The 16,694-nt window shown below is 40.7% G+C and overlaps 1 long non-coding RNA gene across 1 annotated transcript; it reads left to right on the top strand.

The window, feature by feature from the left end:
• Positions 1-16,113: 16,113 nt before the first annotated feature.
• Positions 16,114-16,694, top strand: LOC124684221. The gene is made up of 2 exons (XR_006996950.1): positions 16,114-16,341; positions 16,460-16,694. It is a non-coding gene; the product is annotated as an uncharacterized LOC124684221 (long non-coding RNA).

Genomic DNA, 16,694 nt, shown 5'->3' with positions numbered 1-16,694 from the left:
TTAAATACCAGAGAACGAAGTTCAGGCTTATACATGCAACCTGATAGGAAGGTTCGGTCCTATACATGCAAACCTGAATGCAAGATTTGCCCGTGTTATCTGAAGTTCTAAACATGAAGCAGAAGATGGTTTGAACGAATTGAGTACATGTGTCCATAGATTCAAAATTTCAAAAAATTCAGTAGAATAGGCAACTGAGCAGGTTGCCTAATAAATATAAGCAAAATTCAGTATAGCAGGCAATCAAGATATTTCTCAATATACATCACGTTCAGATCTCATGAAGCAAATTTGCATATTGAGCAGGAGAAGGTCTGTATCACATTTTAGCACATTTTGTAATCAGACTCTCGGTAGCAAAGTGATAATGTTTATTTACAGATCAAATTCGATTTGTATGAACTGGTGAACAATGAAACTCTGAATTCTCATGACAGTACAGAATCCCAAGCGACCTGATTTGGATAATAGTAGGTCATGTGAGTGTTACCTTTGGCACACATTAAAATATCTGGCCTTGGAATTTCAAACTGCTTAACTTCAGATAATGTAATTGGGATTATTGATCTACATGACAAAAAAAATTAATATGTACTATGTGTGTAGCAACCATGCGACCATTACCTTGGTCAAACTTGATAAACGTCTAAAAACATTTCTAGAGGTCTGATGTAGCAAATATGCAACCATTACCAAGGGGGTAAAAAAATCTTTACTTTTTGAGATCTACAAATGCAGTTGCTTATATTATAAACCTCTGCTTGTAAACATTGCATATTTGCATAAGAGAGTTTCTTACTCCAATCAGCTCTCTATAGGTCGTCATCCAGCATTTGAGCGCCATTCTTCTACGGACGGTCGTCCAGCTGCGCCTATGATCCAACTCCCTGATCAATCTTTTTTCTGTGTTACATACTCATCTCCGCAGTCCAGCCTCTCATCAGTCTCCGTTCAGTCTACAGCCTTTGGAGCAAAAGAGAGCTAATAGTTTAGACCTGGAAAAAATAACATTATTTGGACATGTACCTGCGCATAATAGACCTGTATCGCACATTACACTGCCAAGCCCCATGCCGATTGGCCTGTGTCGCATATCAAGATTTGAATGATCACAAGCTTGCAGTTTCACAGCAAAAAAAGGTTAGCTCTAAATGATATGTTAATAGGAAACACACATATACCACAAATCAAACAGAAAGAGAGGGCATAAGGATTGAATTGAGATGCCAGGTTGCATGTTTCCCCATCAATTTCTGTACAAGAATCAATAAAGAAAAATCAAAGAGCGGCAAAATTTCAGCTCCATAGACTGCAGGCCAAGGTCCATGTGCTTACATGCTCAAATCAACCAGGTGATTCCGTAGTCAGTACCAATACAAGCAATACCTTGGGGCGGCCAAAAGCATATTACCTAGGGAAAGCTGAGCTTGGTGGTGAGGTAGGGTTTGGTGGTGAGGTAGGGGGAGCATCCAAGCGGCGTCGTTGTAGAGCAGCACCTCGAAGTCTGACTCCGCGTGGACGTCTCCGCGCAACTCCAACCTGCGGGCAGTCAGCGAGAAGCCGAGAACGATCGACCAAGCGGCGAAGGAACACGGACAGACCGACGGTGGCGCCGCATATACCGGTGACAGAGACGGAAACCCTAGACTTGTGATTTGGCGGCGCTGGCGTTGTTTCCTTCGCTGCTTTGGCCGATGAAATTTGCGGTGGGGTGGTGGTTAGCGGCGTGATTTGCGGTGGGGAGTAGCACCATATGGGTGCGGGCTGACAGTGTTTTAGCACTATTAGCGGGAGAAACATGCACCTTACGATCTGCTGGTTACGGTTGAGATTTCTTGGATCTGCCCCCTCTGGGACTTTTTATATAGGTATAGATAAGCTGAGCTCAGCCTAGTGTAAGCCATTTGAACTCGACTCGTTTGCAACCCTACCGGTGGACATGCTGCTCGCTGAGTTGGCAAGAACAGATGGCACTGGCCAAACACTATTTATCTTTCATCAAAAAACACTATCGGCATTTTCCTTTTGATATGGATCTCTTTTATTTTATTAGATCGTGGCTAAATCGCACACTATTTTTTTTCGAAATGGGGATATACCCCGGCTTCTGCATCATGATGATGCACACGGCCCTTTATTAATAATAAGGTTCAGAATAAGGTTATTGTTTACATCTGGAACGCCAACAGTGATTGATACAAAAATCAACCAAAGCATAGAAAACGTGATTAAAAAAAGGAGAACTCATCAACAAAGCCTCCTAGTGTGTCGCCAACCAGCCTGGCACAAGATATCCTGAGCGACCATCAGGAGCCGTGTGCATCCAGTAGCCATAGCATCCCGCTGTCCCTCCGGCGAAAGGAGAGACCAAAGCTGAACCCAATGTGCCACCATATGGATAACCTGTAGAAAATGAAAAGTATTTTTCCTGTTAAAGATAATATCATTTCTTACCCTCTATATAGACCAGCATAAGGCGGAAACCCCAATACGGATAAAAGCCTTAGATTGTCTATCTACTCCATTTAACCAATTGCCAAACATATTAGTAATATTTAAAGGAGGTGGAAGATCATAAGTGAAATTAATTGTGCGCCAAAGAAGTTTAGCTAAAGGACATTCAGAAAGAGATGTTGGATAGTCTCCTGATCCCCACAGAAAACACATTTCGTACACCCATTCCAATCCATTCCAATGTCTCTTTGTTAAATTATCTTTGGTTAATAAGACTTTGTTACTCAAAAACCACATGAATACCTTTATCTTAAATCGCACACTATGTGGGTTAAGAATTATTGTAGCTCATTATCCATAACGTATGGTTTCCTTGAGCTACAGCTACACCCAATCCGCTAGCTCATGAGCTGTCTTGTTACAATTGCGTGGAGTAAAGACAGCACTAGCACCAGTAAAATTCAGACTCATCCTGATGGTGCCGATTGGAGAAAGATCATACTCCGAAGAGATCATAGATCGATGAAGGTTGCTGCAGTCTATTTCAAAAACCTTGAGCTACACCTCCCACTCCAAGTTGTTCAGCAATGTGAGCTGCATTAGATAGGCCAATAGCTTCAGCGTGCTATGGCGTTAGACACCCCCTCCCCCAATCGAACCAGCAACAGCAAATCTGGCATCAGATGAACTGTCAAATAGCACCCACAACCTCTTCGTGGATTCATGGAAAGAAGCGTCCACATTTATCTTGACAAAATCTTGCCATGGTCCTTCCATTTTCTATAGATCGGTATACTTGTCTCGGTTTGTTTCTTGAGGTGGTATTTCCATTCTTCAACATGTAATGTAACAACAAACTGAAAGTGGTCAATAGATTTACGTTTCTCACCATGGTTACCCCTATTTCATTCGGTCCAAAGAAAAGCCACCGAAAGAAGTTCATCATCAAGTGCAAGTTCGAGTTTCTCCAACACTTCTATAGCATAACAACAATAGAGGAGCTTCAAACTTATATCATGCTTACACGTTAGGAAAAGGTGTCCTCCATCTTCAAAAAACTTGTTGCAGAAGGCACACCTAGTGTTCAATTCAATACCCCTTCGAGCTATATTTGTAAACAGTGGATGATCATTATTATACAAGTTTTACGGTGGTTGGCATTTTTAATAACCATCCATTCGCTCCGATCTGACGATGGTAATTAGACGGAACCAAACTGACGGAACCAAAACTGTAGGACCGGAACCAAAATTTGTGGGACCGGAACCTCATATATATTCTACGAAGATTATACTACTAAAAGACAAACGTCCTTTTAAGCGGCCGAATCATCTGATGAGACTACACAAATCTTAAAGCAACAATTAAAATTGATACACATCATAGAGCTGCCATCCTATTATTCTCACCAATATTTTATGAACCTCACGGTTCCTCTCGCTCTAAACCTCTCTGCCCCTCATCTCGCTCACTCTCGACAGTCTGTCCCGGCGATCCCCGCGGCAGAGTGGAGGGGACGGAGGGACTCTCCCGGCGATCCCCGCGATGGAGGGGAGGGGGCCGCGTCGGAGGGAAGGGGAAGGCGATGGACCGGTATGTCCGGCAATCCCCACGACGGAGGGGAGGGGACGGCGATGGAGTGAAGCGGCGGAGGCGGCCTCGACGGAGGGTCTCTCCCGGCGATCTCCGCGACGGAGGGAAGCACGGGGTGGAGGGGACGGCCACAGAGGGTAGCGGCGGAGGCGCCCGGCGTGGGGAGGATCGGCGGCGTGGGTCGAGGCCGGCGAGGGGAGGCGCGCGCGGCTGCGTTGCAGGCAGGGCGGGCAAAGTCTGGACGGCCACTGTGGTCTGTGGAGGTTTACTGGCACCGTATGTTGGACACTGGTTCGAAGAACAAGCACCGAAAATTTGGAATTCTCTTACTAGTTGTCGTTTCTGCAGTAGTGTATGATGTAGCAGCATTGTCAACAAGGGGATTTCTATCTGGCAATTTCATAGAAATCTCTGTCTCTGTATTCTGTGAAACAAAAGTATCTCTGTGAGTGTGTGTGTGCTATCTGGCAATTTATCTCTGTATGTGTGTGTACAGCTGTTGTGAAATAAAACAAGGGGACTGGTATGATTTTAACAAACAAATGAATTAAAACTTGACAGGAGAAATTGTCTATGTGTGTGCAGCTGATATGTGTGCAAATGAAGTTTGACCGGAACAATATAGATGTTGGCAGGAACAATATAGACAACAAATGGACATGGAACAAACCAGATGTTGCGAGGAAATTGTAATATTCATCGATAACAAAATCTTGATAATATGTACAATAACACCCAGTACATATTGAGAAAATTCTGATAACAAATTGTGCAGTACATACTGAGGAAATTCTACAGGAAATTCACTGGAAATTAAACAGGGAACATTGTACAGGAAATTCAGATTTTTCTTTCACGGCCTTAGAACAAACTTAGCAGTACATTTGCATTTCATGCGAACGTACACCTCATTTGGAAAGTGTTGAAGACTATTCTAGACCATCTAACTCTGATTCAACCTATTGTTCCACATTCCAGGTCCATCAAATTGCATCTCGGTAGAACTTGACATTCCATAAGAGCTTTGCTGAACTTCAAACAGCAAGCTTGTATATTATCAAAGAATTGGTGGCATGACGATTGTAAGATACTTTAGTTCTCCATCATCATCAGTAATGTCTTGGCTTATGTTTAAAAAAGTAATGTCTTGGCCTTCTCAAATTCTTTCAGCCGTGTCCGAAGATCCTTCAATGGGAACTTAGCTTCGAGTTTGTGGTCATCGACACACTTTATAACAGCCCGAAGCACAGATTGCTCTTCTTATTTGTGTTGATCTGCAAGAGGAGCTATATTAGACCCATTAACTGTTATGACAAACAGAGCTGGCAGAAAAATCCCCGCCAAAAGCCGCGACAGAGAATGAGAAAATTTTAATACAATGCTAGCAAGCACATATACAGAAAAACAGATGACACTGACTTCAAATTTTTCAATATTACTACTAGTCTTACCCCATATTGGCCACTGCTAGTGCTCAGGTTATCTGAAGTATATTTTTAGAATCCTCCAGGTAGGATTTCATAAGAGGGAATGAGGATACTTTTTGCAGAAGTCCAGCCTCATATGCAAAGTTCACAACATCAAGTTATTAACCCTTGGTCACAAGTTCTTTGATGATATATCTACAACCATGATTCAGGTCAGATGGGGAAGCTCAATTTTCAACAGACTCACTTGAAAAGGATGACCTAAAAACTGAATCTTAAGGTACAAAGCAAATGAACCATACATACACGGTCAGGCCAAGCAAAACTATATCAGTTTAGTAAAAGAAAATACAAGCTGACAGATTATAGTCGGTTTCTTGCAGAAAAAGGACTGAAATAAGTAAAAAAAGGATGCTGAAACATAAGATAAGTGTAAGGTTTCCCAGAACTTGTCTACGACAGTAACAATTCATGTACCTAGAGGACAGACTCACATTAAAATATTTTGGCGAACAGGAACATCTCGGCATGAAGTTTAGTGAACCTGATGGCTAGCAGCCTAGCAGAGCAAAAGGCATAGATCATAGCCATAGGATCAGGCCCAACAGCAGCTTAATTTGACTGCAACCATGGAACCACCCTACTGTCAATCATAATCTCCCGCTACTTTCAGTCTCCAAGTTAAACAGATAACCATACTTACTTAAATCATTATTCCAGTTTCATATGGAATCAAGTAAGCAACATTGATCAAATGGTGCATTCAGAACTATGTGGACTATCTGAGCTTGAATTTAACAGACCCACAGAAAAATCCAGTGGAGCACCAAGTCGGCTGAGTTACAAAGCAAATGAACCATGTTGTGCCAATATTAGGTAGTACTCGAGCGACATGTCTACCAATCTAGACAATGGAGTAAATTTATAGACAAATGTGCCCAATTATGCTTTAGTAGCCCCTTGTCCCTTGCGTAATTTTTTTGATGAATCGGAGCTTACCGACGGTGAGAGAGGCGATCGAAGGAAGCAATGTGGATGAGGAGGCAGAGACTCGTCCGCCGTGATCTCAGGCGGCACTCATCATGTAGGAGCTGGATTCTCGCGGTGATCCCAATGACCCCAGCGATCACAACGACACTCCGGCCGATCCCCGCGACGGAGGGTACGGCTCTGTGACTCTCCCGGCGATTCCCGCGATGGACGAGAGGGGGCTGCGACGGGGAGTACGGGGCCGTGACTCTCCTGGCGATCTCCGCGACAGAGGGAGCGCGGAGGCTGCGAGGGAAGAGACGGGGGGCTGCGACGGAGGGGACTGGACCATGATTCTCCAGTAATCCCCGCGACGGAGGGGAGGGGGCCGGGACAGAGGGAGGGACGGCGGCTGCGGCGGCATGTGCTCTGGGAAGAAGGCCACGACCATGATGAGTACCGAGGATACAAGGAATTTTACCAGCGCATCTATTCTAATTTGATGAGCTTTTCTTTTATCCGATCCTAAAATCGTCCGTTTAGAATTGTTATATCATCGTAGAAGTTACACAAAATTTATCACCGATTTAATCAACGGTCACGAAAAATTAAATTAGACGGAACCTAGATTCAATTAGACGAAACCTAAGCTCCATGCCAATCACCGTAAAATAGCTCTCATTATTATGTTGCGTGAAATGGTCCTATCCATCCAAAGATAAAATAAATAATCTGAGTTTGAAGGGAGATAATAATAATCAGCATTCTGATATCAACCAACTAATTATCTCTTTATCGAAAAAACTAATTATCTAGCCCATGCATCTGCATCGTACCTTGTGTGCCTCATTGGACTTCATTGGCATTTTTTCGGTTTTGGGTCTACCTTGGAATTTAGAGGTATAATAGATGCCCCCCATAGGGGGTCTCACAGCGATTTGCAGCTCGTGGCCATCGGATCTCTCTATATAGTTGATCTTGTCCGTTCATTTTTTCACTGCGTGGTATATAAAATGTCCACCCAGCGGTCGAAACCCTAGCCGCCACAGCCCAATCCGCTCGCCCGCTTCGTCCTCCCCAATCCCCTCCTTGCTCCGGCTCTCCCAATCCCGCCCCTCCTTTCCCCACGTTCCTCTCCCTCCTACCCGCCTCCTCTCGGCTGCACCATGCCTTCCTCCTCGCCTCCATTGCCCGCGCAGCGGCTGGCCAGGCTCTCTTTCCTCCATCCCTCCCTCTTCCGTTAGCCACTGGGGCAGAAGGAGGCTGCAGGGTCGCCACCACGCCCTCCCTGCGCCCCCAGCGCTGCTCGACCTGCTGTTGCGAGTATAAGGTGATGCAATGTGTTGCTGCTGCTGGTGAGTACCAAGAGGAAGAGCAGAAACAGAGGGAGAAGGAGTGGTGAAAAAGGAGGATAGGCGGAGGAGGAAGAGACCCCCGGCAGCGTGCTCAGACTCGCGGCAGCTGGCCGCTGCCCGAGCTCCACCATCCCACCCGTACCTCTCTCTATCTAGCTGCAGAAGGGGGATTCTATGGTGTGTCTCTCCGGCCGAACGACGAGGTGGATCTAACCGTGATGAACATGGTGGTGCTACCACCACAACTGCCTCTCTGCCTCTTTACATCTTCATTTTTGTTTTGAATCTGCAGTACAAATTAAATTTTAATATGTTTTTTCAGGAAATGGATGAGGAACATGTTGAAACTTGAAAGCAAAGTTCAGAAAGGGACTAATATTTTCAACTTCACAGTGTACATTTGGTATTTTTTTCCTTTTTTCTCAATATCAGTTATATTGTAAATAGTTACGTACTGAATATCTAATTCACATACAAGCTAATCAAAGGATGGATGATATAAACATTAATGCACTATTGTATCTTCAAATTTATAATAAGGATGTGTGCTATGTTCGAGAAAAAATATCGGCAGGTTGAATAATGCTTGGTGCAGGTGGATTTGTAGGGAAATTTGGTGGATGGGTTATTTGATCTAGAAGTATCTACGGAGGGAAATTTGGGGAGTGACTTATCTGGTCGTGATTCATGCTCATATTTCCCCATATGGTCTTTTTACATCTTGAACTTTCATACGGTGTTCTTTTAGTTCTTATTACCAGGAATTCTAGCTAGGGCATGCATAACAGAAAAGCTTGTGCAAATAATTGTGTGCCTTTTGGTGCAGCGATCCGCATGCACTGAACCTCGTACTTTATGGTTGCAATATTGCATATATATAGGTAGTAATATCAGAAGGGCTTTTTAAATATGAGTGCATCTACCACTGAATGGTGCTTCCATTGCACCTCCTGGGACACCTTTTGTGACAGGTTACTGTCTTGAAGGCGCAATCAGTTTAGAACCATGGATTGTTGAAGCATCAGCCTTAGAATTAGTACTTTCGTCATTTTGTATCCGATGATTATGTTTTACCAAAACCACATATGTTTATTCGCATTTCAGGCTATGGTCTTGAGGAAAGATGAAAATAAGGACTTGCATGAGTTGTATCTCTCAATTTCCCTGTAAGTATTCTCTCAAGTGTTTATACCTATACTCTAATGGAGATAGCAGAAGGTGCTTGTGGAATCGAATCTTTTTTTCATACCTTTCAATCTTTTGTTTCTTGCTGTGTAATAAATAATAAGTTTCTAACAAATTAGGTCCCACATATGGATCTACGCTGTAACTAATTGGGAGTTTTTTAATTCCTATAGATACACCTGCCATATTTTTGACACTGTCGTTATTAGTATAGGTTTTGGGATGTTTCGATTTAATAATAGCAGTGCCAGCTTGGGGTTCTCCGCCGTGCTGCACCTCTATTTTGGTGTTGTTTCAGTTTTAGGCACATCCATAATTTTTTTTTGCTATGTGCAAGGGTAATCCGGTTGTTTGTTATTTCTATCTTTAGGCATTGCATAACAATAAGGTGATAGGTGCAGTTGATTTTAAGGTCATGGTTGAAACCTTTTGCATGACATTCATTTGTCATTTAATTCTTGGGTCGGAGTTATTTAGATTTAGTACTAAATATTCTTGGAGATGCGAGGAACTTGTGCGATTAATGGCACAGAGGAAAGACACAAATATTGAAGATCTACTGTATATAATATGAGTAAACATGATTTAGTTGAATTACTCATGCTACTTTTCCTTAAATACCATGATGAAGCAATCTTTGATTTTTGTCGCAGCATTACTTTTCAGTCGCTTGAAATATTGCTTGGTTTTGCATTTTGTCACAGAAGTACATGCAACCCCTTTTAGTTTGATACGTGAACTGGTGGGTGAAATTTTGTTGTAAGATTGTCCAAAACTTTCTGTACATAGTACCGTGGCCATGCATATCTGGATAGATGGCTCCTCGCAGATTGTTCTAGATATCTAAATATTTCTTTGTTTTGTGATTTGTTGTTTACAGAATCTTCTCACATTTGAACATTCGGCTTGAAACACATATTTCAATTCATTGTGATACTTAAATTTATAGCTCTATTTGGAGGTTGGATGTGTTACCTGTTTTCCTTTTGAGATGTACTAGATGAGAAATATTTATTAGCTTGAGTAGCCTTCTCTTTACATGGATTGTCCTTATATTTGTCCAGTAAAGAGAATCACAGTAAGTCGCACAGCCTTACCTTGCTCATTTAAGATCTACCTTAAAGTAGACCTAACAAAAATGTATCATTTTAATTTGTAACCATGTATTTTTTTACTAAATGCATGTATATCTTTTCGAGAAGCCCCTTTATCGACGCGTAAGGTTTTCTTGCAATGTCAAGAGAACCCATGATTTAGATGAAGTATGAGTTATGTTTAGGAATAATATCAGCGTTTTGATACTCGAGCTATATGTAAATACACTGTGCTAGCCTAATGGCTATTAATACATAAAGTTTTCTCTGCTAATTATCGACTGATACTCGAGTGGTTTTACAAAGAGTTTATTGATGTGTGTCATGCATCTACTTGGTTTTCCAAAGTGGCACATTATAGTTTTCTGTAGCAAGTGCGTGATTCCACTTTTGCATAGTCTCACCAAGCAAAGAGTTGCTAACTGGAATGTTAAGTCAATGCTGGAATCATTTTGGCAGCAAATTTGTACATGGAAATATTCTGCTTGGTGAATTCGCGAGGTGCCGGCTGCGGCCTCTGCTCCCAGGAGCTGTACCCTACTCCACCTGCAACCTACATCTATTTCTTCTAAAACCAAATAAATGCAGCCTTTGAGCGTGGATTTCTGGATTAATGCAGTCAGTTGCGTTCATCATCTTTATTTGGGTTCTATCACATACAGAGGTAGTCCATTACCTCATGTGATAGTCCACTATACCTTCATTTTCAATTGCACGACATCTTCTTGTTATAATTCTCAGTTTCTGTTATTTGTGTAGGTCTGTGTGATTGAATAGTTGAATGGCTTAGACGGGTATGATTGATTATTGCTGCCTCTTTATCTTTTGAAAGACGTTATTTCTTTGGTCCTGAAAGGTATGTATGTGCATTCCAGAATTTTTAATGCGCTCTTGCCTTTTTGTTATGGAGAATTAGAAACTCCTATGCCTATAATGCCTTGTGCTTGGTCTATTTTTAAGTTAAGTTAATTTTCATTTTTTTGTGCATTATTTTTGTTTAAAGAAATGCCAACTTGGGACTGAACACTAGCAAATGGACTGGGCATAGATCAAGAAACATGCAGTAGTTTTCATATCCATATTCATGGTTGTTGGATGTGAATTCGAACCAAACCTTCAAATGCTACAATGTTATAGGTATAACTATTACGATTCCATCTTTTAATTTCTTGGATCGGGACTAGCTGTGAATTGGCCACGATGATTTAAACTTCAGAACACAAGCAAAGTTCAGTTAACTCTGAACTGTTTCATTCCGACAACTTCAGAGATCAATGGATTTCAAGGGTTGGGCGTCTTTTTCTCTAAAGTTCATTCCATCACGTGTGAGATGCTGATAATCTAAGTCCTAGATTTAGGAGATGGATACTACGCTGCCTGTACACAACAGGAGGCAATGTAGAAAATGGTAGTCTGTGATATCCATTTTACTCATTAAATTTATTTTCTAAACTTTAGCTAAAATATGTGACTTTGTTTTGCTTTTATATCTTCCAGTCACCTGAACTCATCTATCCAGATTTAGTACCTGCCCACTATTCAAGATTACGTATCTTTTCACACAGGTTATTTCAAGATTAGGTCTCTCATCTATCCAAATTTAGTACATACCAATGTGCCTCCAGGTGTGCCAATTGACAAAATGTATATAGTACCAAATTAGGCTCTTATGTAGCCTAAAATCTCAAGATTGATTTATTAATGTATGTGAGGCTTTCTTAGGCATGATTACTAATAGGAGTACTATGCATAGATTTACAAACGACTGAAATACCTGCAAAATGTTGCTAATATTATTGGGGGAGCTCATTTTGCATATTATATTCACTGCCTCACCGTTTTGAGATTTGAAATATCTGTTAGCACACATCTTGCAAAATAAGAACGCTGAGATATATGTATCAACTGGGTTCATTACTTTGGTTTTATTTCTATAACTAAATGGTTACCAGCGAACTTATAGTTTGACCAGTCGGCTTCTTACAAATCCATTATCAAATGTGTTTCTCCATCTTTCCTCACTTTTCCTCCTTCCCCTCAATTTGACATCTCTTTCCCTTTGCTTGTTTTATTTTTCCTTTCAGTTTAGCCAGGCTTGGACATCACTGGTCATGTCAGGAAATCAGTTTGGAAATCCCCGTGTAAGGTGACCGATGCGCGAGAGTTGCCACAAAGTAGAAGTACGTCGCGGCGGCCGCTGCCGCCACCAGCACGCGACGCTGGAACCAACACAGATATGCGGAGCTTCATGTGGAGGTCATCCATCGAGCGTGGGGATGCCAGCTTTCCTTAGTCTTGGTCATCAGAGCATGTCCGTCAAATGGGCAGTCATTTAATTGTGCAACAGGCTGGTGAAGGACAACCTTGCCGGCCACCGCTTCTCATGGATGAATCATTCATATAGAAGACATTGCTCAATTTACTGATAACTTCTTCTAATTTGGTTACAATTGGTTGTAAGTTGTTTCAGTGTGAGAACTGAACCAAACTTGAAGTATATCTCGGCTACAGTATAGACACTAGAAAAAGGAAAACAAGTACTACAAGTATAGATAAGGAGAAATAGAAGGTGATCCAATCTGGCTGGCTAGGGGTCTTTGAAATCATTAGAGTAGAAGCTATAAGGTTTTCCATATTTATCCAGTACAAATATACAGTTAGGCTAAACAATTAATCATGTGGTTAGGACTAATCACTCAATATTGAAAGTGAGAGCGGTAATTATTTGCAGTTCTATCTTTTGTGCGCGGGCTTGAGAGAAAAAATATGAAAATGGTAATGATATGATTTTCCCTATTTTGGAGCTGGTAATTAAGAAATTGGTACTTGATTAAATTAGTAAGCGGGAAGTGCATATGTTTAGAATAGTCAGATAACCATGGAAGTGCCTCTGTTTGGGATATTCAGATTTGAGGGAAGTGCCTCTATTTGGATAAATAGATAAATCACACTTACAAGGATAAACCTCGCCCATTTATTCACATCTTCCTGTCTAGAGAACTTGAATCTTTGTGCTACTATTCATGTTTCTCTCATGCTTAAAAGTATCCCTACTACATGTTTTCATATTTTCGTAAATTAGCTTCTAACTAAAGTGGAAATTATATTTGAACATTCAGGCTGAAGGATCAGGCATGTTGCTCACTGCCCGATTAATGAAGTGGTACCATCTTAAATACAAAATTACAAGTATTTGTATGTGTGTTGTCATTTGTTCTAGCAAGAGATTTTTGCGGAGGAATCTAGGGGTGACATACTGACACAAGAAGCCTAGAACAATGGCTGGAAAATCTGGTATGTTTCCTCTTATGTTGTAATATGGTTGGCAGATGCTGAATGTCTGCACTTGACAATTATTTTTCTGATATAATATGTACACACGGTTTTCTTGGTACAGGCGATGGAAGTGTACAAAAGTGTTAAAATCAAGATTGTTGATCTACTTGAGTGAAGATAAAAGACCAGTTTTTTTTATCTACATGCTAAAATCAAGCCATCAGTAGATCAATAGGAAGGTGTGCACTTAAACTTTGTCATGACTTACTTCCAGGTAGGTCTTCTCTCATGTGTCCTGGTGCATGCCGGTTGTTTTGCTACTCTACCGATTTCTACGATCAGAGCTTCTCTTCTTTTGCTTTTTATTGGGTGTTCCCTGCGGACACTGCCTTGTGCATGCTTCGGTAATTTTCCCACACAGCATCTGCCTAGAACACAAATCAATAAGTTAGCTAACATTCTATGCTAGCTTTGCCAAAAAGAAAAGTACAAATTTGTTTAAACAACCTTACTATTTTGTAGAATAAAGATGTATAGTTTTGCAGAATCAAACATACCCGATATGTATAATCAAGAAACAATTTCTTTGAACAAATTCTTGAACTGAACTTACTTTCAATCATAGTTTAAGCTTTCTTAGGGGTAAAATAGCAAGAAATCATTACACAAACAAATTATAGACACTCTTTTATGTTATGTTACTATCTTTGAACCTTGAAACCAGTACTTATGTTTTCTCACATTTGCTTTCAACATCGATCTGTTATATTATCGCGAGGATTGGTTGTGTAGTTCAAAATAACTGATTGACATGCAGAATCTGGTAAAAAAGAGTGGAATTTTACAGAAAATTATAAAGAATAAAAATAGCTAGCTTGTTTCTTTCAATTGATTCCTTTTCATTGCTGGTTGCTTGATCATGTTGGAGTGTACACAGATACTGAACAAATCACATGCAGAAGAGAGAAGAAACTCGGCACAAGGCGCGGGCTCTGCTCAAAGGCTTGCCGGATACAACCAACATCTCCACAGTCTACTTGACGTGACCGTCGTCAAACACTGCAATGCCGAGCACACTACTTGGTGTGGCCAACGTCCCAGCTAGACAAGTATAGACGAGATGCCTTCCCTCCTTTGCTTCAGAATTAGGTATAAGCTCTCTATTGATTGAATGAAGAAAATATTACTGTTATATTAGTTCTTCCTCCAGACTTTTGTTTTTCTTTATGCAGCAACTTCTAATATGCACTCTTTGTTAGGTGTTCCTGATTTCTTGCATTTGTACTTGAAATTGCACTATTTCGTCGTTGTCTTCTGGGAAGATAGGGTTTGTGAGATATCGAGACTGAGGAGAGTCGGGTATAGGAAGGGAGAGGGAGAACATGTCATGACCTGCAAGGTGATTATTTTTGTACTATTGGATAATTTAATATCTGATATCCTGTTGTGCCTACATGGTTAGCCATTTTCTCTTACTACATGCTATTTTTAAAGAATAATGAGGTACTTTTTCCTCTGAACGTTCTGATTTGCCTTGTCATTTTAAAATATTAGTTAGTTCGATGGTGGTACCATGCTTATACAATTTTTTAGACTCAATCATGCCTATTACTACATCTGTTAGACTCAATCAGATTCATGTATAGCTTGACATTAAGGTTTTTGCTACTACATTCCCTTTTTTACCCCCTTCTGTCTTCGTACTCTGCCTATGTTATTTGCTTCTTGTGTTATCTGTCTCTTCTACATACACTTTCCTTGGTCTGGATGATACTTTTTTGTGGGTGATATAACTTAAAATAATTTTTAATTTCCCATCGTTTAGCATATGCTTTCTTCTTCTAAGCAGTTTGGTGTCTTCTACTTTTGCTTAAGAGGGTTTCCTATCGTCCGTTGTTCAGAGAAGGATTTGTGTGGATGTCTCTCCCAACCAATTGCAAACATGGTATGAACACCCTGTGTCGCTTTACCTTAAATTATATATGTGTTATTTCCCCAATCTCTTTGTTGTTATACATTGGTCTACCTAACTATTCTCTGAATACATGGTTTTACTTTTGGCACTACCCTTCCAGGCACACAAGTTCCTTTCCTGGGCCGACCTCTTACTGAAAATAGTATTCATGGTAGTATGCCATCAGAAAATGTCTCAGTTGCTTGAATTGTACATCTTCAAAACCGGGGCAGGGATCTTAACACTGTTTGTCTTTATTCTAAGTGCAATGCAGTCACTCTGACACCACTAGCCATATTTATTAGAAAGAGTTTATACACATTATGGCATTCCACTTTCTATGGATGTAGTTTTATTAATAGTTGTCATCTATGTACTTAATTATCACGGGTTGATTTTCTTCTTGTTTGCCATGTCATCTTCAGCAAAATAAAAGGGTCTAAGATGTGTAATCAAGATTTGTCTATGCCACATAAGATGTGGCCTGGCCTATCTGTGCTCACAATTCTGGACATGAATTTGGCCCTTGATACCGCAGTCTACTAATGTAACGGGTTGTCTACTATCTGGTCATGTTTACTAATAATGATTTTTTAAAGATATTGATATATATATAATTCAGGTTAGTTAGTGTATTTTTCTTCTGTTAGAATTCAGGTTAGCCAATGTTCATAAATAAGTTAACCGTGCCAGATTAATCATGTTCGGATACAACTGCGAAGATCAATCATAGGGGTAGATGATGCCTCAGTCCCCATAATTTTTCGGTAGTATTCTCCCAGAAATTTTTTCTTAGCTCCTGGGTTTAATGCGGTAGTCCATCATATTGAATAATTTTTATTTGGTTGGTTCTAAGCCTTGATGACGCTCTTGCATGATAGAACCTTATGGTACTAATTTTACCTTGCCACGTTGTCTTTCTTCACGAGCAATTGAGTGAACTGAACTTTCAATTTTTGCTTAACCATTTTCTGAAGAAGCCCTCTGATTTCATTAGGGGTCTACCTTCCTAGAGCCAGTCCATAAAGGCCAAGGTAAACTTGTTCGCGTCCAGAACTTTTCTGTCAGGTTTCAGAATTTTCCTCCACCTCTCAATATTTTTTCTTGGCTGTTTCCGAGTTGGCTAACTCATTTCGCTGTGTCTTTATTCAGGGAAATGTGACTCTAGGTTACAGTTACCAAGTCGACAAAGTCATTTCTGAACTTCCAAGTATTTTCATAACGGAAAATCTTTGATCTGGAGAAACATATTAGTAAATTGAATAAGGAATTGGATTAGATCCATTTCTTGCTTCAAAATGTCTGCTTTCCCAAAATCAAAGATGTAAGCACCTTACCGTGCTATAGATTATATCCAACATCTATGTAATGCAGCTATATCCCTCCA

This window comes from Lolium rigidum, chromosome 1 (assembly GCF_022539505.1).
Source record: "Lolium rigidum isolate FL_2022 chromosome 1, APGP_CSIRO_Lrig_0.1, whole genome shotgun sequence".
In the NCBI taxonomy this organism is placed as follows: Eukaryota; Viridiplantae; Streptophyta; class Magnoliopsida; order Poales; family Poaceae; genus Lolium; species Lolium rigidum.
The sequence above is the reverse complement of the archived record's forward strand: the minus strand, read 5'-3'. Positions and strand labels throughout refer to the sequence as shown.